The sequence below is a fragment of the Rana temporaria genome, chromosome 12 (genome assembly GCF_905171775.1).
Source record: "Rana temporaria chromosome 12, aRanTem1.1, whole genome shotgun sequence".
Classification (NCBI taxonomy): Eukaryota; Metazoa; Chordata; class Amphibia; order Anura; family Ranidae; genus Rana; species Rana temporaria.
This window is the reverse complement of record NC_053500.1, coordinates 92,818,034-92,843,780: the sequence shown is the minus strand read 5'-3', so window position 1 is coordinate 92,843,780 and position 25,747 is coordinate 92,818,034. Positions and strand designations below refer to the sequence as shown.

At 48.7% G+C, this 25,747-nt stretch overlaps 1 protein-coding gene across 3 annotated transcripts in view; it reads left to right on the top strand.

Annotated features, from left to right (window-relative positions):
* Positions 1-25,747, top strand: part of RUNDC1 (RUN domain containing 1) — a 239,369-nt gene that overhangs the window by 87,918 nt on the left and 125,704 nt on the right. The window lies entirely within an intron of this gene.

Below are 25,747 nucleotides of genomic sequence, written 5' to 3'. Positions count from 1 at the left end.
AAAAATGGGCCCCCTGGTCTCTCAGCTAAATAAAGTAACCACTCTCTCGGTAGAGGGGGACCCCTGCCTTTAAGGACCCTACTGATAGGAGGTCCAAAGTGGTGACCCTCTCCATGTTCACCATGCTGGGGTCAGCGTTGCAACTTATATTGGCTGCAACTTTGGTGTCTCAGACACTCACTGAATGGGCAAAGATTTTGCAACAGACAATATAATATCAGCTTCCTCCAGAGTGCGTACAGGTGGCTGACCAATTGGTACAGGGCCTTGTGTATGTCTGTGATGCCACTCTGGATGCGGCCCTCTTGATCTCCAGAGCCTCTGTATCTGCAGTGGTACTGCACTGCCTGATTTGGCTGAAATGCTGGTCCGCTGACCAAGCATCCACAAAAACTCTGGCAGATTTGCCCTTCAAAGGTGGGAGGCTTTTTGGTACCTCGCTGGACGACATTATTAAGGATGTCACTGGAGGCAAGAGCACACTTCTGCTGCAGCCCTCTAAGGGGAAGGAGCCTTCCCATACCCCCATAAGCTGTATTTTCATCAGTCAGGATCAGCCGGCAGATTTTCCCAGACTGACAAAGCTCCAGCTGGGGGACAGAAGCGTCCCTGGGTGCGTAAGCTGAACAAGCCAGCTAGCAAGCCTGCTACCGCATAAAGTTTTGCCCCCGCTCGACTCATGGGTGAGGGGACAGCTTTGCGAGTTTGCAGCTCGGTGGACCTCCCTACTCTCCAACCAGTGGGTCTGTGAGGTGGTCACTTCGGGGTACAAGATAGTTTCTTTCTTGTCCGCCAAACAGATTCTTTCCCTTTCCAAATCTTCCTCTCCTTCTGGCTCGTCAGTCTGCTTTGATGTGAGCAGTTCAAGACTTGCTCAGGTGCGGAGTAATTTTACCTGTGCCTCTGGAGGAAAGGTTTCAGGGATTCTGTTTGTAGTCCCAATGGAGGACGGGGTCTGTCCAATCTTGCATCTCAAGCCACTCAAAGCCTTAGTGAGGGTGCGAAAGTTCAGGATGGAATCCATTCGTTCAGTGGTTGCTGCGCTCCATCCGGGGGACTTTCTGGCGTCCCTGGACATCAAGGACGCATACTTGCATGTCCCCATCTGCACCAGACATCAGGTTTCTGTGCTTTGCGATCGGCGAAGACCAATATCAGTTTGTGTCTCTTCCCTTTGGCCTAGCGTCAGCACCGAGAGTGTTCAACAAGGTGCCCGCTCCGATTCTGGCTTTGCTGAGACAGCGAGGCATTGCTATCGTGGGCTACCTAGACGATTTTCTGAGAGCTGCCTCAGAATTGGAGGATGACGTGTCTATAGCCAGTCAGACCCTCCAGGAATTTAGTTGGGTACTGAACATCCAGAAGTCAGTGTTGGTACCGACTCAGCGTCTGGAGTACCTAGGGTTGATCCTGGACTCCTCAGAGGCGAAGGTCTTCCTTCCTTTGGAGAAGTTGCAGACACTCCAGTGGTGAAATTGTTAGCATCCCGTAAATGGTCGCGTCTCCATTTTTTGCATGCGAGTTCTCGGACTCATAGTGGCCTCTTTCGAGGCAGTATTGTATGCCCAATTCCACACAAGTTTTGCAGAAAGAGATCCTGTCCAAATGGAACAGATCTCCATTGTCTTTGGATCGTCGGATTCAGGTAAATCACCTAGTCAGGGCTTCCCTGAGTTGGTGGCTGAGATCCCCGGCTCTTTAGTCCAGGAAGTAGTTCCTTCCTTTCCACTGGACTGTGATCACGACAGACGCCAGCCTCACAGATTGGGGGGGGGGGGGGGGGTGTGGGGGGTCCAGTCGGCCCAGGGTCGCTCAACTCCGGACGAATCCCGCCTGCCGATCATTGTTCTAGAACTTCGAGTGATGAGGCTGTGCCTCTCCTCGTGGTCGCAGAGGCTACAAGGACAGCCAATCAGGATCCTGTCGGAAATAGCCACGGCGGTGGCCTATGTCAACCATCAGGGAACACAGAGCTCGGCTGCGGCGTCAGAGGTCGCTCACATCCTAAGGTGGGCGGAAAGAAGCATGCCAGCTGTCAGCCGTTTATATTCCGGGCGTAGAAAACTATCTAAGTCGCCAGATGCTGGACCAAGGGGAATGGTCATTACATCCGGAGGTGTTTCAACTCCTTTGCCAGAGGTGGGGCACGCCGGGCGTGGATCTCCTGGCTTCTCAACTCAATTGCAAGGTCTGAGGTTCATGGCCAGGTTAGAAATCCCTGGGCAGACGCGTTAATGGCCCCATGGGGTCAGTGGAAAAATGGATATTACCGCGCTTATCAAAGAAGGGGAAACAGAGAGGGGAAGAAAGGGGGAGGGGAAATGAAAGTGATGAGAAGTGGAGGTACAGCTGCGGCACTGGAAGGTGTATCAAACCATAAGCAATTGAAAATGGGGAGGGTAGTGCTGCGCTAATCAGTGGTGAATGGATAAGTGAATAAACAGGTGGGGGAGGGGAATGAAAGTAGGTGTAATTGAAATGAGGAGCAATATAGCCCAAATGGCATCAGCATAAAAATAAATATAAATGATCAGTGAACAGTAACAGTAATGGTGCAAATCATATAACTACACAGGTTCCTCTTAATGTGATGAAATACACTATAAGTAATGGTGCAAAAAAAAATCCCAGGTAACTGTGCTAAGTGACACTCCTATACTGGTGATAAACAGTCCATCAACAGAGTTTGAAAAATATTAGCAAAAAATATAAGTAAAATTTCAAAAGTCCAAGAAAGCAAAAGTGCAAGTGTAGGTCCGCAATATGGAGTGAGAGGAAAATGGGTATCCAGTGATCCTTTTAGGGTAAGTAAGGATGTCCCCTTACCTTACTGCTGTAAGGTAACAGCATATAGATCCAACCACATTAGATGGTTCACTCGATGGGCTCTGATCCAACAACGGCAGGTCCTCCTTGGAGTTCTCGTCCCAGATTGGTCAGTTTCTCGCCCCAAAGAAATAAAGCATCGATGGTGTGATACCGTTTTAAAAATTTTAATTCTCAAAGAAAATAGACAGGGGTACTCACATAATCCAAAATACAATTGAGCATGTAAAAAAGAGGGGCAATCTGTCGCCAACGTCACCTCCGATACCTCTCAGTGGACTCATGCGCATTCGTCACTATCATGTGACTTCCTCAGGAGTCCTGAGGAAGTCACATGATGGTGACGAATGCGCATGAGTATCGGAGGTGACGTTGGCGACAGATTGCCCCTCTTTTTTACATGCTCAATTGTATTTTGGATTATGTGAGTACCCCTGTCTATTTTCTTTGAGAATTAACATTTTTAAAACGGTATCACACCATCGATGCTTTATTTCTTTGGGGCGAGAAACTGACCAATCTGGGACGAGAACTCCAAGGAGGACCTGCCGTTGTTGGATCAGAGCCCATCGAGTGAACCATCTAATGTGGTTGGATCTATATGCTGTTACCTTACAGCAGTAAGGTAAGGGGACATCCTTACTTACCCTAAAAGGATCACTGGATACCCATTTTCCTCTCACTCCATATTGCGGACCTACACTTGCACTTTTGCTTTCTTGGACTTTTGAAATTTTACTTATATTTTTTGCTAATATTTTTCAAACTCTGTTGATGGACTGTTTATCACCAGTATAGGAGTGTCACTTAGCACAGTTACCTGGGATTTTTTTTGCACCATTACTTATAGTGTATTTCATCACATTAAGAGGAACCTGTGTAGTTATATGATTTGCACCATTACTGTTACTGTTCACTGATCATTTATATTTATTTTTATGCTGATGCCATTTGGGCTATATTGCTCCTCATTTCAATTACACCTACTTTCATTCCCCTCCCCCACCTGTTTATTCACTTATCCATTCACCACTGATTAGCGCAGCACTACCCTCCCCATGGGGTCAGTGTCTGCTAATTTATGCCTTTCCCCCACTGAAGTTGCTTCCTCGTCTGCTCCGCAGAGGGGGTCCCGATGATTCTAATCTCTCCAGATTGGCCCCGGCATCCCTGGTACACCGACCCTGTGGGCCTGGTGGTGGATGCACCCTGGCGGTTGCCAATGAGGGAGGACCTTCTGTCCCAAGGTCCCATACTTCATCCTGCTTTACGGTCGCTGGCTTTAACGGCATGGCTATTGAAAGCCAGGTGCTTGAAGACCAAGGTCTGTCGGATTCGGTCATTTCAACCATGCTGAGATCACGGAAGTCTTCCTGGAAGATCTACCATCGCACTTGAAAGGCCTACATCTCCATGTGCGAGGAGATGAAGTGGTGTCCACGGACGTATTCGGTGTCCAGGGTCCTGCTGTTTTTACAGCGTGGAGTGGATCAGAAACTTGCTTTAAAGCACCATTAAGGGTCAGATTTCAGCCTTGGCTATTTTCTTTCAATGTCCCTTGGCGACCCACTTGCTGGTAGGTACTTTTGTGCAGGGGGTTCGACATGTGCTTCCCCTGATTAGACCACTGCTTCCTCAGTGGGATTTGAATCTGGTGCTCTCGGCTCTTCAGGAGCCTCCTTTTGAGAACATCAGAGTGTCAAGAGAGGAATTTCTCAAAGTGGCTTTTCTAGTAGCCATTACATCTGTTAGATGTGTTTTGGAGTTGGCGCCCTTGTCTTGCAAGTCTCTCCATACTTGGTCCTCCACAAGGATAAAGCAGTGCTACGCCCACAACCTTATTTTCTTCCGAATGTGGTTTCAGATTTTCACCTGAATGAGGACTTTGTACTTCCATCCTTGTGTCCTAGACCGTCGCATCCCAAGGAGGTTGCGCTACATACTTTGGACGTGTTACGTGCCCTACGGGTGTACCTGTCTGCTACGGCTCCGTTCCGGAGATCTGACTCACTGTTTGTGGCGGTATCTGGTCCGCAGTCTCGCCGGCCACCATTTCTCAGTGGATCAGGCATACCGTCATCCAGGCCTGCGCCCTTAAGGGGCGGGCGCCGCTTTTTCCTGATGCAGTGCATTCGACCAGGGCAATTGGTGCTTCCTGGGCTTTCCGACATCAAGCATCTGTTTCACAGGTGTTTAAGGCGGCTACTTGGTCGTCTGTTCACACATTTTCAAAATTTTTGTTTCCATGTTTTAAGATAACTAACATGTTCTGCCTAGTCCTCTCCTATGAACAGGAACATAACCTAAATGTCAGGTTTGAAGGAGCTGTGTCCGTCCATGGACGACACAGAAAAGGGTTTTACGGTGAGTACAAAAAATTCTATTTTTTGACTCACCGTAAAATCAGTTTCTCTGAGTTCATTGACAGACATAGCACCCACCCCTCTAAGGAGTATAGATGCTTGTTACCAAACTGAAGGCCTGTAGCAGAGAGGGGGGTGTCTTATCACCTAGGACTGCGCATAGGCGTAGCAAGTCTCTTTTCTGCCTAGTGTCCTACTCCTGTAGGGGGTGATTAAAACCCTATGGTTCTGAATAAGGACGCGCTGTGTCTGTCAATGAACTCAGAGAAACTGATTTTACGGTCAAAAGTCCTATTATGACCATGAATAATTAAACCAGGTGATAATTCCTATCATCATGTCTAAAAGGCGATGGATATATACACAGACTAAACTTATAAATAAGAACAAATCTAAAATTAATAAATGAAAATGGTTAAAAGAGGACAGAGGTGGGGGGGAGGGATGGTGAAAGGGGGGGGCAGTATATAAAAACAACTGAATAGGAGGGGAGGTTGGCTGCAAATCATTATAGGTATCATAGATTTGTGTTGACTTCTATCACCTTTAAACCCCCAGATGCTTGGGAATTCAAAGTAAAAATTTCTAGTAGGTTTCCCTATGGCATAAACTCTGGAATCTTTCGGCCCGGAAGTCACAAGGAGGGACAGATTGCAACACCCAGACTTTTAACCCTTCAGTGGATTTATTATGGACATTAAGGAAGTGCTTAGTGGGATGCCATGTTCATCTGATCCCGCCTCAATAAGTCTCTAATGTTCGAATGGTGTAGCATACATGTAGGAGGCCACAGGGACAAGTCAAACAATATATAACAAACTCTGTTGAACAACTGTAGAATTGATTGATATAACTTTTACTTGAATTATCTTTGAAACATTTTACATCTGATTTTTTATTTTTTTTTATATTTCTTATTTATTCATTTTAGTCTGTGTAGTCTGCCTTTAGATATGCTGATAGGAATTATGACCTGGTGTGTATTTTGATTAATTTAGTGTAGTTGTTGTTCTAGTGATCATAATAGGTTATTTTATTTGATGTCACCTTTTTATGTATTTTTTTGTGTTTTTGCCAATTATTATAAAACCCTATCGTAGATGTGTTGGTATGCAGCCGTTCACTCGGATCGGATGACATTTTTATAATTTTTTAGGATTTTCTGTAAGCACGCCCATTTTTTCTTTTATTCCATTTTATATATTTTTTTAGCTTGTTGCCCGCTGTGCTACAGGTACACTTGTGCCGTGCTATGATAGTTATACACTTGAATCGCAGCCAAAAAAGCTGGCCAGTATTGTCCTGTTGATCGGGCGACTAGCCAGGCCTGGTCTCCGTACTGATTGGCTGTTTATGATTTCTTCCAAACAGTCTAAATTTTCCCCTCCTAGAGGGGGTTGGTTTTGCCTCAAACACGTGCCTGCCCCGTCCTGATTTGGTCTTTCGCTAGCTCTGTGAGAGCGGGTTTGAGAGCTGGGGATGCCGCTAGTTATATGCCGCCATATGGTAAGTCTGAGCTTATCCCAACATCGGTCTTCTCATCCCTTGTGATGGCTGACTGCTTGATCCCCAGTGCCAGCAGCACTCGTGCAGTTCCAGACCATGACACTCCCACCACCATGTTTGACTGTAGACAAGACACGCTTGTCTTTGTACTCCTCACCTGGTTGCCGCCACACATGCTTGGTACCATCTGAACAAAATAAGTTTATCTTGGTCTCATCGGACCACAGGACATGGTTCCAGTAATCCATGTTTTTAGTCTGCTTATCTTCAGCAAACTGTGGGCTTGTGCATCATCTTTAGAAGAGGCTTCCTTCTGGGACGACAGCCATGTAGACCAATTTGATGCAGTGTACGACATCATATGGTCTGATCACTGATAGGCTGACCCCCACCCCTTTAACCTCTGCAGCAATGCTGACAGCACTCTTATGTCTATTCTAAATGCTCCAGGTATCTCACTGTATTGAGCACTGCGGGATCTAGTCCTGCCACTGACTTATCTATCACAAGTAGATCGGCTGTCACCATTATGCCCTGTGCTCTCAAGTTTGCCAACACTGGAGCCAGAACTTTTGTAAGTACTCGAGATGCAGTGGCCAAACCAAAAGGTATAGCCACAAGCTGAAAGTGGCGATGCTCTACCTTAGGAACTTTTGGTGAGTGTGATAAATGGGTACGTGTAAATAGGCGTCCTTGATGTCTATAGACGCCAAATACTCCCTGCCTTGTAGGGTGGCGACCACGGACCGAATGGTTTCCATTCGGAAATGGCGAATGTCCAGAAACTGGTTAAGATCTTGTTGGCTCTTTGCCCCCGACTGCTTCCTGTTTTTCTGGGCCTGGCCCTGGTCTTTAGCCTTTGCGGCTGTCAGAGTGCAGTCGCCATTGCCTAGAGGCAGATGTTCCCGGAGCTAAGGATAGGTAACGTTTAAAACAAGGACGCTTGTCTTCTTCGGCAACAGAGTAGTCTTGCCGGTTGATAGCTTATGGATATACTTTTCCAGATCATCCCCAAAGAGGTGTTCACCATAGAAGGGAAAACTGGTCAACAGCTTTTTGCATGGGGCTTCCGCTGACCAGTGCTTCAGCCAAAGAATTCTGTGCATGTGCACTAGTTGGAGCGTAAGGTGAGATGCTTGTTGAATAGAGTCTCTGATGGCATCTATTGTGAAACATAAGGCCCTGGGCATATTCTCCCAAAATTTGATCTCCTCTGGAAGCAGGTCTTTCAGCCCCTGTTTTACCTGATCTTTTAAGACCTGACCCACCACGGCCGGTTGGGTCACTGCGCTCGCCAGGAGAAAGGAAGACTTCAGTAAACATTCCAACTTTTTCGTTAAATACCTGGGCATTGTCCACAGGACAGGTTAAGCTTTTATTTACACAATAAATAGCTGCATCTACTGAAGGCAGACTCCACTTCTTGGTAAACTTCTCCATTGGATAGAGAACCTCAAACTTCCTAAGAGAAGAAAAACGCTGATCTGGATACTTCCAGTCTGCGTATATCACATTCTCCAATAAAGGATGAACCGGAAAGGAACATACAGCCTGTGGGGATTTCAAAGAACCCAGAGAGGAGACAGGGGAGTCAGCTACCTCCTAAGAAGGCAATTTAAATGTGGAGCGTACGTTTTCTGTATAATATTGCACCTGCATTTTTAGAACCTGGGAAGCAGAAAAAGGTTCCTCTGAAATCCCAGATCTTTCTCACTCCTCATCCTTATGCTCTGATGGCGCTATGTCATCCTCATCTTCAGACCTATCTGAAGTAATAGGAGCTCTGCTTTGTTTTTTGTCCTTTTGCAAGGACTTTGCATTTAACAAAGCGATTCTTCCTTCTAAACTGTTAAGGGCTACTCCCAAAGAGTCCTCAGTGACATATGCAGGCCCAGGCACTACAGGAGAGGCTGTTGCTCCTGAAGGCGTCATTGGCTCATCCTTTACAGGTGCATCATATATTACCGGAGAAGAAAGTACTAAGCGGGCCCGGCTAGAGACTCTCGTCTCAGGTGGCGATGCTTTTTGGTCTTTTTTTAGTCCCTGTATTTTTTTCTTTGGGAAGACATATTACCCAGCAACAAAGCCAATGTACTATCAACAGCATATACTCCTGTGCTAGTTTAAGCCTTTTTTTTTTTAAAGTTCAAACACAGGTTTTTATTGAAAACAAAAACATCGACATGTACATATGAGGCACATTGACAGATATATGATAGCAATGTACAGAAAGAAAAAACATAACCGGTATCATTTGTTGGTTCACACAAGGTATCACATAACATATCTAGAAGTTGGTATCAATCCTAGTTAGGAAAGTCAGGGCTAACCTCACAATAACACATGTCTTGTAACAAGTGCTGGGGCACTCCTCCCTGATCACGTCCATGTGTCTGAGTCCTTCAACCATCTGTCCCATATTTTATTAAATTTCTCCGGGCACCCTCTATTGATGTACAATTACTTTTTGTAGGACATCGTCCCATTTACCTCTATCTTCCACTCTGTCCATTTAGGGGGCAAAGGTCTCATCCATTTTCTGGCAATGAGTTTTCTAGCCGAAAACAGCGTCTCCTGCAAAAAAAATAACTTGTGTGTCTATCCAGAACTTCTGGAAAAACACCCAGGAGACACTGCTTAGGGTCCAGAGTTATTGGTGAGCCCATGTTGTCGTGCAGGAAGGTGACCACCTGAGTCCAGAAGCCCTGGATCCTGGGACAGGACCACAGCAGATGGAAAAATATACCCGTCCCCACCCCACACATCGGGCAAAGAGGGGACTGCTCTTCCTGTATCTGGCCACCCTGACAGGGGTAAGGTATGCCCTATCAGACAGTTTGGGGGACACTTCCTTACAGGACTCCAGAGCCTCCTCCCATTCCTCATCGTCCATTGGGCCCACCTCTCTCTCCCACTGGGGTTTGAGAGCATAGGCAACCCTTCCAAACCCAGGAGTGGATAGCATATTGTAAAATGAGGAGATTAGGCCTATCGGGACCTGAGCTTCTGGCAGTGGCCATGATATGGTTAGGGGCGGGCTGAGGGATCGATTGCGAGAACTGAGCCCACGTGGCATGGCGTACCTGAAGAAATTGGCAAAACATGGTTTTGGAGTGCGTATTATGTTTTAAGGTCTCCATTTGTCAGCAGGTGATGCAAATAGAGTATACCACGCAAGCTCCACACCCCGGGGTCCTGAATGTCGAAGAGCTCGGCCAAATGTTTGTTATGCCACAGTGGCGTACAGTTTAAGCCTTTTACTTACAGTATGCAACTAAACACAGTTCAATGCCCAGTGGGTGTCCTCTCTTGGAGTGCCCAGATAACCAACCACATAAAGACCTTACATGCCCTTGCGAGTTGCTTTTTCCCTGATCAGCGGAGAGCTGCAGGCTTGAGAGGCTTTTATCTGCTTCTGCCTGCTTACACTGGCGTGGATAACGTGCCCGCGACCCGCCCCTTCCTCTTTTGCCCTCATAAAGCGCGCCCCCGACCCAGGGGGGTATGACGTCCTGAGAGGCAGCAGGGTTCTCCTGCATCATGGCAGTGAGGAAGTAACTGATCGCTCCCTGGCAGAGCTCTGCAGTGGAGAGTGTGCTGTCTGAATTGACCTGACACTGTCTGGAGCTTGGTGAGTAAACTCGACTCTTTACTTCCTCTAGTGGTGGAAATAGAGAAGACCCCCACTTACAAGGAAAAAGTTTTTAAGGTAAAATGCTTAATACTTTTTTCCTGCTTACCTCATCCATGCCGCAGGTTCGCTAAAAAATCTGACAAACAATCTTCGCCCATTACAGTGGGTATTGTGTGCCAACCTTCAGGAAAATGGGTTCCTACTTAAAGGATGCCTCTTCCCTGGGCCTTGTAAAAGACTGCCAGGTCTTTTAGCGTTTGTAAAAAAGCGAAAGTGCTGGACTCTAGTCCTCCAAAGAGAGACAATACAGGCGACACCTCGTGCGCGAGGCCCGGATACTATCCAATTGTGGCGTAATAATTTAAGCGTCTTGGATGGACCCGAAGTTTACTTCTTTTTCCCCAGGGGCCTCTTCCTTTTAGCACTATCCTCATCGTGTCCAATCTTCTTAGACACTGGTGAAAAAAACTAAGGTACTGTATGGGAGGGGTTATATGGAGGGTAGCTTGTTCTCATTGGTTGTGCCAGTGTCCAATAACCTCTGTTGACCATACAACTCACTATGTAATGACTAAGCTCTGAGTCCCGTGGTGTACGATAAAGAAAGATAAGACCTCACCGGATCTAGAGGCTAGATTCTGGTCGCCCCTCTTATGCTAAAGTTGCATGGCCTAGAGCGATTTTCTAGGTTATCAATTTTAGACCGTGCAGTATCTAACTGGGAGTCAAGCAGGGATGGACTGGCCATTGGGACTACAGGGAGTTTCCCAGTGGGCTGATGGCTCAGTGGGCCGGCTTCAGTGACAGCGGACCGCCGCCCCCCTCCACTCCTCTGTCTCTCCCTTCCCGCAGCGCTCACCTCCTCTCCCTGCCTACAACGCTACCTGGGGGGAACAAAGAAGCAGGGGGAGGACCAGAGGAGCAGGGGAGACAACAGAGGACCATGGGGGAGGGGGACATACAACTGACTCAACAGCTATGGCCTGGGAGTTTCTCACTTCTGCCTAATCTTGTCCCATAAGGGGGGGCACCAAACTGATTATTTGCCCCGGGTGAAATAATGTCTAGCTTCCCCACTGGTACTGCCTATAAGAGTACCAGCCTAAGTAGAACGGCTAGTGGCTAGTGAAGGGGGAGAGGGGGCTTGGGTGGCCAGGGGGGTGCGGGAGTTGTCCGGCCGCCATGGGAGAGACCTGTCAGAGTGGGCCAGTCTGGATGAAGTCCAGGGCCAAATTTTTGTCCCAGTCCAGCCCTGGAGTCAAGTAGATCTTCCAGTGTGTGTGTGCGATCAGGGATTCAGTGGAAGCTGGAGATTCCCTGGGGGGCAGAGGAGCACTCATTAGGGGAGAAAAGGCAATGCAGCATTCAATAGGTTGCTCACCATCCCCAGCAGGAGCCAGTCTCGGTCCCCCACATGGCTGTCCCTGCATTGCGGCGCCCAGGCTGTAACAAACAGGTTGCTGCCGGTGGCCATAAATAATGCAGAAGGGTCCCGGTGGCTGTGTGACTGGGGAGCCATGGAAACCCACTGGGTGTGTTGGCCACCGCGGCACAGAGCTCTTAAGCCAAGTGGCCATCTTGCCATAGCCCGTGCATGCGCCCTCCCAAATTGTTGCTGCTTATGCATTTTACTGCACTAAAAGAAAAGTTGTTCTTAAATGGAAACTCTTTTCACCACCATCCCGAAGTGTGCCTGGATGTCAGAGCTGCAGTTGACATATATTAGAAGAGGCTACCTGGCTAAATGACAAAATCTGATCCATGTGGATAGATTCTGCTTGAACACTCCCCTCATTTTCCCTTCTCTTTACCCCAGTCCCTGATCCAGTTGGGCTATCGACACGGATCAGCATGGTCCGCTCTGCAATTAAACAACCTCATACACCACAAACTGTGCCCATTTTTTTTCTGCTTTCAACACCTCAACTTCAGGACGACATGCTTCATTGCTGCCCAATATAGCCCACCTTCTTTCAGATGCCATTGTAATGAGATGATCAAGGTTAATCACTTAACCCAGGGGTAGGAAACCTTTTGAGACACGGAGAGCTACCTGAACAACTTGAAAGAGTTTTTTTTATTATGTTTTTTTTTTTTTTACAAGCAAGGCCCAACTCAATAGTGAGGAAAAATATAATAAAACAAATGTCACTGTAACAATATAAACTTGCCCTAAATCAATAGTGGACAACAACAGTCTGTATGGCAAGCAACGGTGTGAGTAGGGCAGCTGTCGGTGTAAGTATTTTTTTTTAGTTATTCTTTCTTTAGTTATTTTTTATTTACCGTATTTATCGGCGTAAATCGTGTGTGCGCGGTATACGCCGATTCCCGCTTTCCGGCGCCGAGTTTTGAATACTGCGCCGACATATACCGAGCGCAGTACACTCGGGTATAGTCGGGCAGTCTCGGCTCCTTCCGCGCTCACGTCCTGGACGTACAGGACGTCAGGGCGGGTAGCCGAGCATTGCCGACAATACACGAGTGTACTGCGCTCTGTATATGTCGGCGCAATATTCAAACTCGGCGCGGGAAACGAGCGGGGCACACGCCGCAGAAGGACGCCGGACCTGACGAGGCCGCCGATGGACGCCGCGCAAGACACCAAAACTGTAAGTACAAAAAAAAACTTTTTTTCCACAGGATTCGGGGCAACTTTAGGAGTGCGCGGTATACTACCGCGATAAATACGGTATTTTTTGTCCTCCATTTCCATCTCTGCAACCTCAGCTGCACATAATGAATGAATAGGAAGAGCGGGGATAATTTCAGGATGGAGAGCAGGGAAGGGGCCGATGCAGGGGATTGGTTCCAGTAAATGCTGCCCCTGTTCCTGTCCAGCTTCTGGGGGTCTGCAAAGAAGTCATGCGATCTCCCCATCTTCAGACCGCAATTAATAGGTAGATGGCGATTGATAGGTTGCTAACTCCCAACTTAACCTGTCAGCAATAGGGGTGCAAGGGATCAAAAAACTCACAGATCGGATCGATCCTCGGATCAGAGTCACGGATCGGATAATTTTTGTATCGGCAAAAAAGACAAATCTTGTTTTACACCCAACGGAGTTTTAGATTTCAGTTATTTTCAGCACAAAACGGAGCTTATGTGCTTAAATACAGTATATGTAAATCTGACAGACCGTTTACATGTTCAATTTTAAAAGCAGCAGCAAACCTGCTGACCTTACATGCTTGCTAATGTGACAGAACACCTCTGATTTTCACATTTAACTAAATGTGAAAATCAGAGGTGTTCTGTCATATTAGCAAGCATGTAAGGCAGGGTTTGACAAATTTGCTTGGAATCTAGGAGCCAGCTAAAAAAGTTTAGGAGCCAGAAAACGCGCCCCGTCCCGATGAGCTCAACCACACATGTGAGGTATCGCCGCGATTGTTGGAGCGAGAGCAATAATTCTAGCTCTAGACCTCCTCTGTAACTAAAAACATGCAACCTGTAGAATTTTTTAAACGTCGCCTATGGAGATTTTAAAGGGTAAAAGTTTGTCGGCATTCCACAAGCGGACGCAATTTTGAAGCGTAACGGGTTTGGTATCAATTTACTCGGCGTAACATTTGTCTTTCACAATATTAAAAAAAATTGGGATAACTTTACTGTTTTATTTTTTAATTAAAAAAAGTGTAAGACCGCTGTGCAAATACGGCATAACAAAGTATTGCAACGATCGCCATTTTATTCTCTAGAGTGTTAGAATAAAAAATATATATAATGTTTGGGGGTTCTAATTAGAGGGAAGGAGATGGCAGTGAAAAATTACACATTAGAACTGCTGTTTTACTTGTAATGCCAACGGCCACCACCAGATGGAGCCAGGTCACAGAAGGAAGCTTGGGACTTCACAAGGCCGCAAAGCTGCGGCCTCAATTACCGGCCGTCGCTGGCCCGCCGCGATCGCGCGTCGGGGGCGCACGGAGACACAGGATCCTGTGCGCCACGCCCGCGAAGGCCGGTAATTGAGGCCGTGGCTTTGCGGCCTTAATTACCGGCGCGCGCCAGATCACAATTTCTTGTCGCAATTGCGACCTGGCGCCCAGATTTAGTCGAGCCCTGATGTAAGGTTTGCTGCTGCTTTTAAAATTTAACATGGCCGCTGCTCCTGAGCTAGGCTGGAGCTTCGGCCTTTCCTATGGCCGAGGCTGCAGAGCGCTCCGCGGATCATGTGGTGTGCCAATCCGAACAGGGTGACCTGTTCGGATCACGGATCGGTGACAATCTTTTTTTTTTTTTTTTTTTTTTTTTTTTATAATTTTTTTTTATTTATAACGGAGAGACCGGCCTTCACGGCCCACAATACAAATCATTAGTTAACAGCATGTACAACCGAGCAAAATAATACACACGTCTCTTTATAACATAACAAGGTCCTCTTCGGGGCCCTTCCAGGTGTGGTATTTGTCCAGTGTCCCCACGGGTGGTGTCTCCTTTCAACATAAAGAGGTTAATAAAGGGAGGGGGGACTTAGACCATCGTGCGCTCATGCTTCCATGGCATGTGGTTGTAATCACGGGGTTCTGTGTGACTCCGCACTGGGGACTCGGTCTGGTTATCCAGGCCGTATCAGTCCGGTCTCCCTTCCATTTTTTGTTTTTAGAGCAGAAAAGGAGCAAAGAAAAGAGAAACAAAGCAGTTCCAGAGATAGGGGGAGAGGGGGAGGGTCAAGGGTAGCACAGAGGGGGGGGGATTTCCCAGGGGTGTGTGGCCAGTGTCTATTGGGGTGCGTCTGCGGCGGCATCTTCTGTTCGCTCCCCTCGGAGGGACTGACCCTCAGTGGAGTACTTGAAAATGTTCCAGAGCTGCCAGGTTTCTTTGTAGGCTTCCTGTCTGTCTTGGCTAGTGAGGATAAGATCCTCCAGCCGACTAATGCTATCTACTTTTTTAAGCCAGAGAGAGAGGGACGGTGGGTGTTGGGATTTCCAGGTGAGCGGGATGCACGCCTTAGCTTCGTCTAGCAGGTGGCGTACTACTGACTTTTTGTAGATCTTGGTTGGGGTGTCTGTCGCGTGTAGCAAGAAAAATGCTGGGTCATCCGGCACCACTCGGTCGGTAAACTTCTGGGTTACCTGCCGGACTCCCCTCCAGAAGTCCTGCAGCCGTGCGCAGGACCAAAATATGTGTACCAGGGTACCCTTCTCTTCCAGGCAGCGCCAGCAAAGGTCCGACGCCCCCGGAAAGAGAGCACTCAGCAATGCCGGGGTCCTGTACCACCTCGTAAGGATTTTGTAACCCGTTTCTTGGGTTCTGGAGCATATGGAAGATTTATGAGTGAGTTCGAGTATGCGTTGTCACAGTTCAAATCCCTTTCCCATTTAAGCAGACATGGGATCGGGTTGCCCTCAGGGGGGGTGTTCAATATGGCATACATCAGGGATAGGGTGTGCGTAATCACCCCAGTCCCGTTGCAGATCTCCTCTAGGGTCGTGGGCGGTTGCTGTATGGCGTCAGGGGGTGTCATACTGCTCAGAATGTGTCCGAGCTGAAGTGCTCCCATGTAGTCCAATTTGTATGGGCCCATGGGATCTGTCAGTTCTGCAGCTGTTTTCCATTTACCCCTGTCGCTAAAATGTGACACTTGACTAAAGCCTGCCTCGCGTAGTTCAAGAAATTTCCCGTCCTGGAGTCCTGGTTCAAAGCTGGGGTGTCCCAGTACCGGTCTCAGAGGCGAGTTGTGTGTCGCAAGGGATGGTCTTGTTAGCAGTTGCGATGTGACCCTAACCGTTGCCCCTATCAGCGGGTGCCGTTTCATCTCCGGGGGTAGCACCGCCGAACACCACGGCGCCCCCCGAAGTGGAACACTACTCTGTTCCTGCTCCACCTGAGTCCATAGCTTGGTTTCGGCGTGGCGGCACCAGTCCACCAGCCTCCCAAGGTGGGTCGCCTGGTAGTATGCACGGAGGCTTAGCCAGGCCTCCGTGCATTTTCGGGAGTGAGAGTGTCTTCCTGCTCAGTCGGGGGCTTTTCCCTGCCCACAGAAATCTGGTGAAGGCGGTGTTTATTTGTTTAAAAAAGTCACCCGGGATCAGTATCGGGAGGGCCTGTAGGAGGTATAAGAACTTCGGCAGTACCGCCATCTTAAGGATGTTACAGCGGCCCAGCCATGAATGTAGGCCCCTGTTCCACTGGTCAAGCAAGTTCTTTACCGTCGCAAGGAGTGGTGGAAAATTTAGGTGGAAGAGTCAGGCGAACGACGGCGGTATGTAGGTGCCGAGGTACTTAAGGACCCTATCCGTCCATTTCAGGTCAAAGCTCCCCCTGAGTTCCGCAAGTCTGTGTTGAGGAATCCCAACACCCATGGCCTATTTGGTGAAATTAATCCAAGTTTGAAAGTCGGCCGTATGTGTCAAACTCCCGCATGAGATGCGTCAGGGAGGTAGAGGGGTCCGAGAGTGTAAACATCAGGTCATCTGCGTATGCAGAGACCTTATGTTGCTTTTTACCCACTGTCACCCCCGATATGTCCGGGTTCCGTCGAACATGACACAGGAAGGGCTCGAGGGAGAGGGCAAAGAGCAGGGGCGAGAGAGGGCATCCCTGCCTTGTGCCATTGGATATCGGGAAAGCCTCCGATATCACCCCGTTCGCCTTAACTCTGGCCGTTGGTCCCGTATAGGCGGCTCTCACCCAGCTCATCATTCTGTCCCCCAGGCCCACATGTCTCAAAGTTGCGAACATGTTTTCCCAGTTCACCCGGTCGAATGCCTTCTCGGCATCTGTCCCCACCATCACGCAGGGTTTCTTGCTACCAACTACCACATGTAGTAAGTTAAGGACCTTGATGGTGTTGTCCCTGGCTTCTCTTGTTGGGACGAACCCCACCTGATCCAAATGGATCAAGCGGGGAAGGTGTTGCTGTAGTCTGGAGGCCAAGATCTTGGTGAATATTTTCAGATCTGCGTTTAAGAGTGATATAGGGCGGTAACTCCCACACAGTGACGGGTCTTTCCCCTCTTTAGGCATCACCAAGATCTGGGCCTGGAGCGTGGAGCTGTGAAGTTAACCTCCAGCTCCAAGATCGTTAAATAACTTCACCATTCGTTGTCCCAAAGACGGCAGCAAGGTCTTATAGTACTGTACAGTGAGGCCGTCCGGTCCAGGGGCTTTGCATTTTTTAGTACAGCCAAGGGCGAGCTGGAGCTCTGTCAGGGTAATGGGTTCTTCCAATTCCCCGCAGGCCTCTGTCTGGAGTGCAGTCATGCATTATCTGTCAAGGTAATCCATCACTTGGTCATGTGTGGATGTCGTAGGTTATATAGGGCCGTATAGAACGTTCTGAACTCACTAGTAATTTGGTGGGGTAAAGAAGCCCTCAGTCCCTCCGGGGTAGTCACGTGTGGGATGTAGGACGCTTGGCGTTGTGTGTGGAGAGTCTGGGCCAACAGTCGCCCGCATTTATTGCCCGACTCATAGACCTTCCTCCGGCACACTTGTATTGCCGTTTTTGCCTTGTACTGCAGGATATCGGTAATTTGTGAGCGTACCATGTCCAGGTCTGCCCCTACTCGGGTAGACGGAGCCGCCTTATGGGCTGTTTCCAGGGTCCGCAGCTTATCCAAGAGCTGGATCAATTGTATCGTCCACTTTCGTTTTAGTCTGGCTCCGTGTTTAATCAGGACCCCTCTTACGGCCTTTTGGGCCTCCCAGACTACTCCGGGGTCACCATCCGGCGTGGTGTTGAGCTCAAAGTATCGGTCTATCTCGGCAACTACGTCTGCCAAGACCTCCGGGTCTTGTAGGAGATTTTCGTTGAGTCTCCACGTAGCGTTTTGCCCTGCCTTAACTTCCGAGAGCGCGTATTTCAGTCCTACCGGAGCATGGTCGGACCACGTAATCGAGCCAATTGATGTGTCTTTAACCGCGTGTAGTTGACCATGTGGGACGAGGAGGTAATCAATGCGTGAATACGACTGATGGGGTTTGGAGTAAAAAGAGTAGTCACGCTCCCCGGGGTGGAAAAGTCGCCACGTATCGATCAGCTGTGTGGAATGTAACGCCGTTCCTATACGTTTGCGCATGTCCCGTGAGGTAGATGACAGTCCCGCGGATGTGTCTTCTAGCGGGAAGAGGGGGATGTTTAAATCCCCCCCCAGAATAAGCTGGCCTTCCGCAAAGCGTATCGCCTTTTCTACCTGTCTTTTAATAAAGGTGTCCTGTCGTGTGTTGGGGGCATACAGGTTTACAAATGTCACCTTTCTACCTCCTATAGAGCCTTTTAAAAAAAGGAACCGAGCCTCACTGTCTGTCCTTACGTCCTCTAGTTTCCAGGTTACCCGTGCCGAGATAAGGATAGACACTCCACGCGATTTCGCCTCTACGTATGCTGAGTGGTACACTAGGGGGTAGTATCTATTTTTAAGTGGGGGCAATTTAAGGTCCCTGAAGTGGGTCTCCTGTACCATAACTATGTCAGCTTTAGCCCGACGCATATCGTGCAGCAGCATCCGTCGCTTCTCAGGGGTGTTCAGCCCCTTCACATTCAGGCATACAATGTTGAGCAGGTCCATGGCCGCACTTGGGGGGGTGGGGGTGGGGCAGGGGGGGTGAGTAGGTGTAGTAGGAGTTAAGGCTAAAGTGTATAGGTTCCCGAGGAGGGGAGTGACAGAGAAGAGAGAAAGTAAAGAGCTGACACTAGGGCGTGTAGCTGTCAAATTTGTCTAAATTGGCCCTAACGGCTATGGCACTCGCCGACGTCTCCTCACGGAGAAGATATCGGGGTATAGAGTGCCGCCCTATTCGGGGTAGTGGGTGGACAAAGGCAGGGTATAAAACTCCCCCATCCTATTCGTGCATATATGCATAACGTACACATATATATATATATATATATATATATATATATATATATATATATATATATATATATATATATATATATAATTTATTGCGTAACACATAGCGGCATTGCAGATAGAACGGTCGCAATGCCACAATCGGTATAAAATCTTATGAAACAGGTCAAACGACATTCAAGTGAGCCTAGGTCATAGTAAACAATAGTGCAAGAGAAAACATAGTGCAGATATCTGCCTCAGCAGGTCGTGCATAACTAAAGTGGAGTATACCTGACAGGTCGCTCCCTCTCTCTGGGTCCCACAGAGGATACCCCCCCGCCCTCCCATGTCCACATGCAGATGTAAAAGTTCATTGCCTCTGCTGGTCCTAGTGGCAATCTTCTCAGTAAAGTCCAGCATACACCAGGGATGTGACATCCCATTCCCGGCCATCAAATCCCCCACCCCCAAAAACAGCACCTTAACAGTTCTAGGTTCGTGGGGTGTAGCAGATGTTTCCGTAGTTGGCTGGGGGTCTCCGTTAATCGGGCCTCCCCACCCCCACCCCAGCAGCAGCCCACCCCCCCGCCCCTACACCCGAGGCCTCCATGATGTTTTCGTGGAGCTCATCTTCCATGTTATCTCGCAGCTTGATCGTACCCCTCAATAACTCAGTAAGGGGGATATGTAAGGCAGCTGCGATCGGTCGACCACCCGGTGAACCAGTGGGCGCGGGTGGCAGGGGTGAGAGAGCCCCCCGCGTCGCTCTTGCTGAGGAAGTTGCGCCTGGATAGTTTCAGGGGCCGTGATCCTCTATGGGGGGGGTGAGGGGAGAGTGCCGCAGGTCGGGCCTCCGTATCATGGTGCGGTAATGGTCGCGGTGGCTAGGTGAGGGTGAGGGTGTGTGGGTAAGGCAAGCGTGAGGGCTCCGTGGGCATAGGTGCGTGGGGTCAGAGAAGGGGAGACATGGCCCAGGGACTACTCACGTGACTCCTCCTGTGATGCCGATCGATTTTTCCGTGGTGTTGGCGGGGTGGCTGTGGGCCGCGACGAGCTGAGGGTCCAGATCTTCCGGGCGTTCTCGGGAAAAGTTGTAGCCAGTTGGGTACCCGGATGGGCTCTGCCTCCAGGAAGCGGAATAGCTCCGGGCGGTCCGCCGGCGTCTGCAGGGTGAAGGATCCTCGGTCGCTCCGGAAGGTCACCAACAGCGGGTATCCCCATCTGTAGGTCAGGTTCTTCTGTCTGGCCAGGTCAAGGAGAGGGCAGAGCAGGGCCCTGTGACGCAGCGTCACTCTGGAGAGATCCGGCAGGATCTTGATCCGAGTGCCCGCATGGTCTGCCTCTCCATAGTCCCAGGCTCTCCTGAGGATCGCCTCCTTTTGGGCATAGCGGTGTAGCCTGCAGATGACGTCACGCGGCCTCTCCGGGTCAGTCGGCCTTGGTCCCAAGGCCCTGTGCACCCGATCAAGGGTGATCTGCTCCTCCGGTTCCCCCAACACCGCTCTAAACAACTCAGTAACCGTCTCAACGAGGTTTTCGCCATCAGCTCCCTCTGGCATCCCCCGCAGCCGCAGATTATTGCGGCGGCTGCGGTCTTCAACATCCTCCAGGTGGAGCTGCAGGTCCACGGCTTCGTCGCGGTGGAGGTCTCGGGAGTGTTCCAGCGCTGCCACCCTGGCCTCCAAGGAGGACATAGACACCTCTCCGGACGTCACCCGCTCTGCTAACGTGGAGACCTCCCCGCGGACTTCCTGGATGTCCCTGTTGTGGGTTTCCTCCAGGCGGAGGATAAGGGACTCGATATCCGAGCGCGTCGGGAGGGCCTCAATGTCCGCACGTGTCGGCAGGGCTAGCAGCAGGGACCTGATCTCCTGGTCCTGCATCTCTGCGCCGGTCTGCTGATCTTCGGGTGTCGTGTCAGAGGCGGCTCGATGTGGTTCCAGGGGTGCCACTGGTTGTTCGTCAGGAGGTAAGCCGGGGTCCGTAGTTAGAGTATGGGCCTCACGCTGGGGTCCGTTTCCTAAGCCACGTGGAGCAGTTGCCTTTGCTCCGGGGGATTTTGCCCTGTAAGTTGCAGAAATACTTGGAGATTCCTCCCGATTTCACCTTGGATGGTGTCTTGCCAGTTGTTGCCCTGGTGCTATACCTTTTTGCTGGGTGCATGCCGGTATTTAGCTGTGTTTTTGCTGGTTTTGGGGACTTTCGGCCGGGAGCTCAGATAGAAAGCAGGAAAATAAATGCTGGCTGTTGCAAATTTTTATGCTACATGACATTTGCACAGCCGTTAAATGCAAAATGGCCACGCACGGCATGGAGCAAGACGTGTTTCAGCTAGCTCTGCCGGGAATTTTACACCATCATTCTGATATTTTTTGTTCAATAAGTTTTTTTTTTTATTGTAAAAAAAAAAAAAGTAAAATAACATAACAGAGAAAATAAATTCAAGCAGGTACAAACAGACATGTATGAATGTAAAACAAACAGGTCCCACCAAAGGGTGTTATAAAGCCACAGTAACCAACAGTTTAGAGAATAACGACATAAATGAACCTCTTTAGACAAAAGCAGAGCAGAGGCCCAGATTCTTAAGAACAACCACACAACAGTTACGTAAAGTAGTTAACCTCTGCGAGAGCTTCAGGAAAGCTATTGCATCATTTTCCTTACACAACTCACTCCTTGTATATTATCTGAGTGAGTACGTCCCCAGACACTGGGGCCTGTCTAATGAGCATACAACCAGAAAACTAAAACCCAAGTCAAAGTACCTTCAATAAAGAAATCTAAAGAAACAAAAAGGGGTAGAGAAAGAGGGATGAGGGGGGGAAATGAGGGGAAAGGGAAGAGTGCCAACCCGAACAAGCATGCATAGTCAAGCAACATACTAAAACCTTCCAGACCTAATTAACCGTTCTGGGCCATAATATCAGCATATGCAGTTGTATACTTAAAAGCGAACCAACAGGACCACATTTTATTTGCCAAATCTGACTTATTTCGTAGTTTTAAGTGTGCTGGTTTCCATTTGGTAAAAAAGATCTACACGGGTCAGCCAGTCCCTAATCCCAGGAATTGCTTGGCGCTTCCAAAATCTCCGGATGAGGGATTTGGCAGAGTTTAAAAGATGGGGCGTTACACTTTTCTTATAAGATCCTATTGGTTCACTCGTGCAATGTAGAAGTACGACCCAGGGGTCAGCCGGAACTGCGACCCCCTGGATCTCTTGATCCAATGTAGAACTTCAACCTAGTAAGGTTTGATAAGGGGACAAAACCACCACACGTGAGCATGTGACCCAAGTTGACCACACCCCCTTCAACACAGATTAGAAACATCAGGGAAAGATTTGTGAAGGACCACAGGCGTGTAATGCCACCAAGTCAGTAGCTTGTAGTTAACCTCCGCTGCTGAGGGGATGGCTGAAACATGTGCCAACTGAAGAATAGTAGAACGTTGAGTGTCCGAAAAGGAGGTTTGGAATTCCACTTCCCACTTGGCAAGAAACAACGGTTTGGCATCAGGAGGTAAGGATAGCAAAGCGCTGTAGAAGCCTGACACGGGTTTGACAGGTGGCTGGGTCCCAACAAGTAAACTTTCCACCGGGTTCAGATCCGAGTTCGATCTGAGAGGCCGAGGTAATGATTTGACAAACATCGTCAACTGGTGATGCTTCCACTGGTCCATGAAAGATGGAGGTGAGTTTGTGATCAGGTCAGAGAGGGGCCGAACCCTATGAGGCGTGGTTACTTGGTGGAGTAAAAGAGGAGTGACCGAAAGCCAAGTGCTGTATGTGGGATCCATATTACCCGGAGGGAAGAAGTCATGACCCGTCAACTGCATCAGAGGGGAATTGTAGTGCCACTTCTGTCGTTTACACAATGAGTCCCACAATGCAAAAGTCGATCTAGTAAGTGGGGAGGTAGTGGGGAAGGAGCTTACGAAATTTACTTGGTATCCAAATAAGTGGGAACAGATCAACCCCACTCATATCTATTTCAAGCTGCACCCAGAGTTTCGAGGTTTTGTGGAATTTCCAGTCCGAGATGCGATTCAACACAATAGCTGAAAAATAACGTTTAAGGTCCGGGAGCGCTAGGCCCCCAGCACATTTAGCTTGATTCAACGTAAGAGAAGCAATCTTAGGGCGCTTCCGGTTCCACACATATTTACATATCAGTGAACTTTAAAAATCCCGAAGGAATCTTGTAGGGGATCATCTGGAAAAGAAAGAGCAGCCTGGGCAAAATATTCATTTTCACCACACCAATACGACCCAACCAGGTGTGAGCCAGCTGTGTCCGTTTTTGCAAATCAGCTCTGATGGAATTGAGTAAGGGGATATAGTTCTTCCGAAACAGGGAGGCGGGATTTGCGGTAAGATATATTCCTAGGTACTTTAGGGAAGTGGACTGCCAACTAAAGGGAAAGGACGACTTTAGCAACACTGCCATGCTAGGGTGGACCGAGATGTTCAGAATTTCGGATTTGGACAGGTTAATCTTAAAATTCGAAAGGGCGCCGAATTTCGCAAAGGCGTCCATAAGGTTCAGGAGAGTAACAAGGGGATGTTGAACATAAAATAATATGTCGACTGCATATGCTGCATATTTATGTTCCCTGGAACCCAGGGTCAGACCTCGAATATTTGGGTCGTTGCGCACCGTTGCCAGAAATGGTTCTAAGGATAGAGCAAATAAAATGGGTGACAAGGGGCAACCCTTTCGGGTACCATTATACAGGGTGAAAGGATCACTCAAAGTGCCATTAATCGGTAGTTGCGCTGTGGGGCACTGGTAAAGCGCTGAGATTCGGTAAAGCATATTAGCACCCAGACTGAGGTGGGCCAGCGTGTACATCAGGTACCCCCAGTCTACCCTGTCAAAAGCTTTTTCCGCATCCGTGAAAAGCAGAAGGGTGGTCCGGGGGGATCCCTGCACATGGGAAATCAAGGAGAGCGTGCGGAGGGAATTATCTCTCGCCTCTCTCTCCGGGATGAAACCAGTCTGGCTTTCAGATACCCAACGCGGGAGTAGGGGTAAAGGTCTAAGCGCTATCGCTTTTGCGTAGATTTTAGCATCCAGATTTAATAAAGAGATCGGGCGGTAGCTGCCGCACAAACTCTGGTCTTTCCCGTGCTTAGGAAGCACCGTAATATGCGCATGTAGAGTCTCTTGGCGGAAACTCATTCCATCAGAAGCCGAGTTAGCATATAATGTCAAAAACTGCAGTAGAGTGTCCGCAAAAGTGCTGAAATAAGTCACCGTCAACCCATCCGGTCCCGGGGCTTTGCCCCCAGCCATAGACTTAAGGATGACGGCAAACTCCGAGGAAGTAAATTCCGCCTCTAGAGACTCCATCGCAGTCGAGGACAGTTTTGGGAGTTTGGCATGTGTGAGATATTTGCGGATAAAGGAGGCTTTATCTATCCCCGTCGCAACAGATTGATTGACATGATAAAGCTGTTGATAAAAGTCACAAAATTCTTTCGCAATTTTGTTAGTCTTATACAACAGAACCTCCGAGGGTGCTTTAATTTTAGATATAAATTAGGCTGCTTTTTTCTGTTGGAGTGAGCGAGCTAGGAGGCGACTGAGTTTATTGCCCCACTTGTAGTAACGCTGAGACACCAATCTCATCCGGGACGTGTGCTCAGTGTGGAAGAGGGCCTTCAAGTCCTCCCGTTTCTGCGTAAGGGAATGAAAGACTGAGGGGGAGTTAGATATTTTATGACTTTTCTCTAGCTTGCCGTTTTTCTCAATCAGACGGGCTTGCTGAGTCGTCCTTTCCCTCTTCTTCCTAGAGCCCAGCTCCATGAGCTTGCCGCGAATATGAGCCTTATGGGCTTCCCACAGCACTCCTGGAGACATGTCCGGAGTTTTATTCTCCCTAAAGTAAACTGCCAGACTAGACTCGATTTCCTTCACATCAATCCCATCCGAGATAAGAGAATCATTCAATTTCCAATTGGTGGATTTAACAGGCAAAGAGGGCACATGCAACCGCAGACAGAGCGGGGCATGATCTGAAATAGTAGAGACTTCAATCCGGGAGCTCAAGAGAAGCTCCAGGTAATGATGGCTAATAAAAAAATAGTCTATTCTCGAATGAGATTGATGGAGGCGCGAATAATAAGTGAAATCCTTCTCCCGAGGGTGCATTATCCTCCAGGCATCCATCAATTGGGCCTCCAAGAGCCGTCTGCGGATAAACGCCAGCCTCCTGTACAGAATGCAAGAGTTTCCCTGCAAGGTATCAAGATGGGGATCCAAAGGGACATTAAAATCTCCTGCTAGAACAATGCACCCCCTAGCGAAGTCTCGTTTAATTAGCGTGTCAGACAAAAAACTCGCTTGTCCCTGGTTTGGAGCAAAAGTTAGCAAATGTGCATGAAAGGTTGCCCAGACTGCCCTTCAAAAATAAAAATCGACCAGATGGATCCGAAAAAGTGTCCTCCAAAATAAAAGAAGACCCCTTCCAGAAAACAATAGCCACGCCCTTCGCTTTCCCCACATCCGAGAGGCTATAAAACCAAGTGGGAAAGAGGTGATCATAAAGTTTAACCCCCGTAGTATGCGTAAGGTGGGTTTCTTGTAGGAACACCACATCTCCCTGTAGCCTCATAAGCTCCCTAAAGA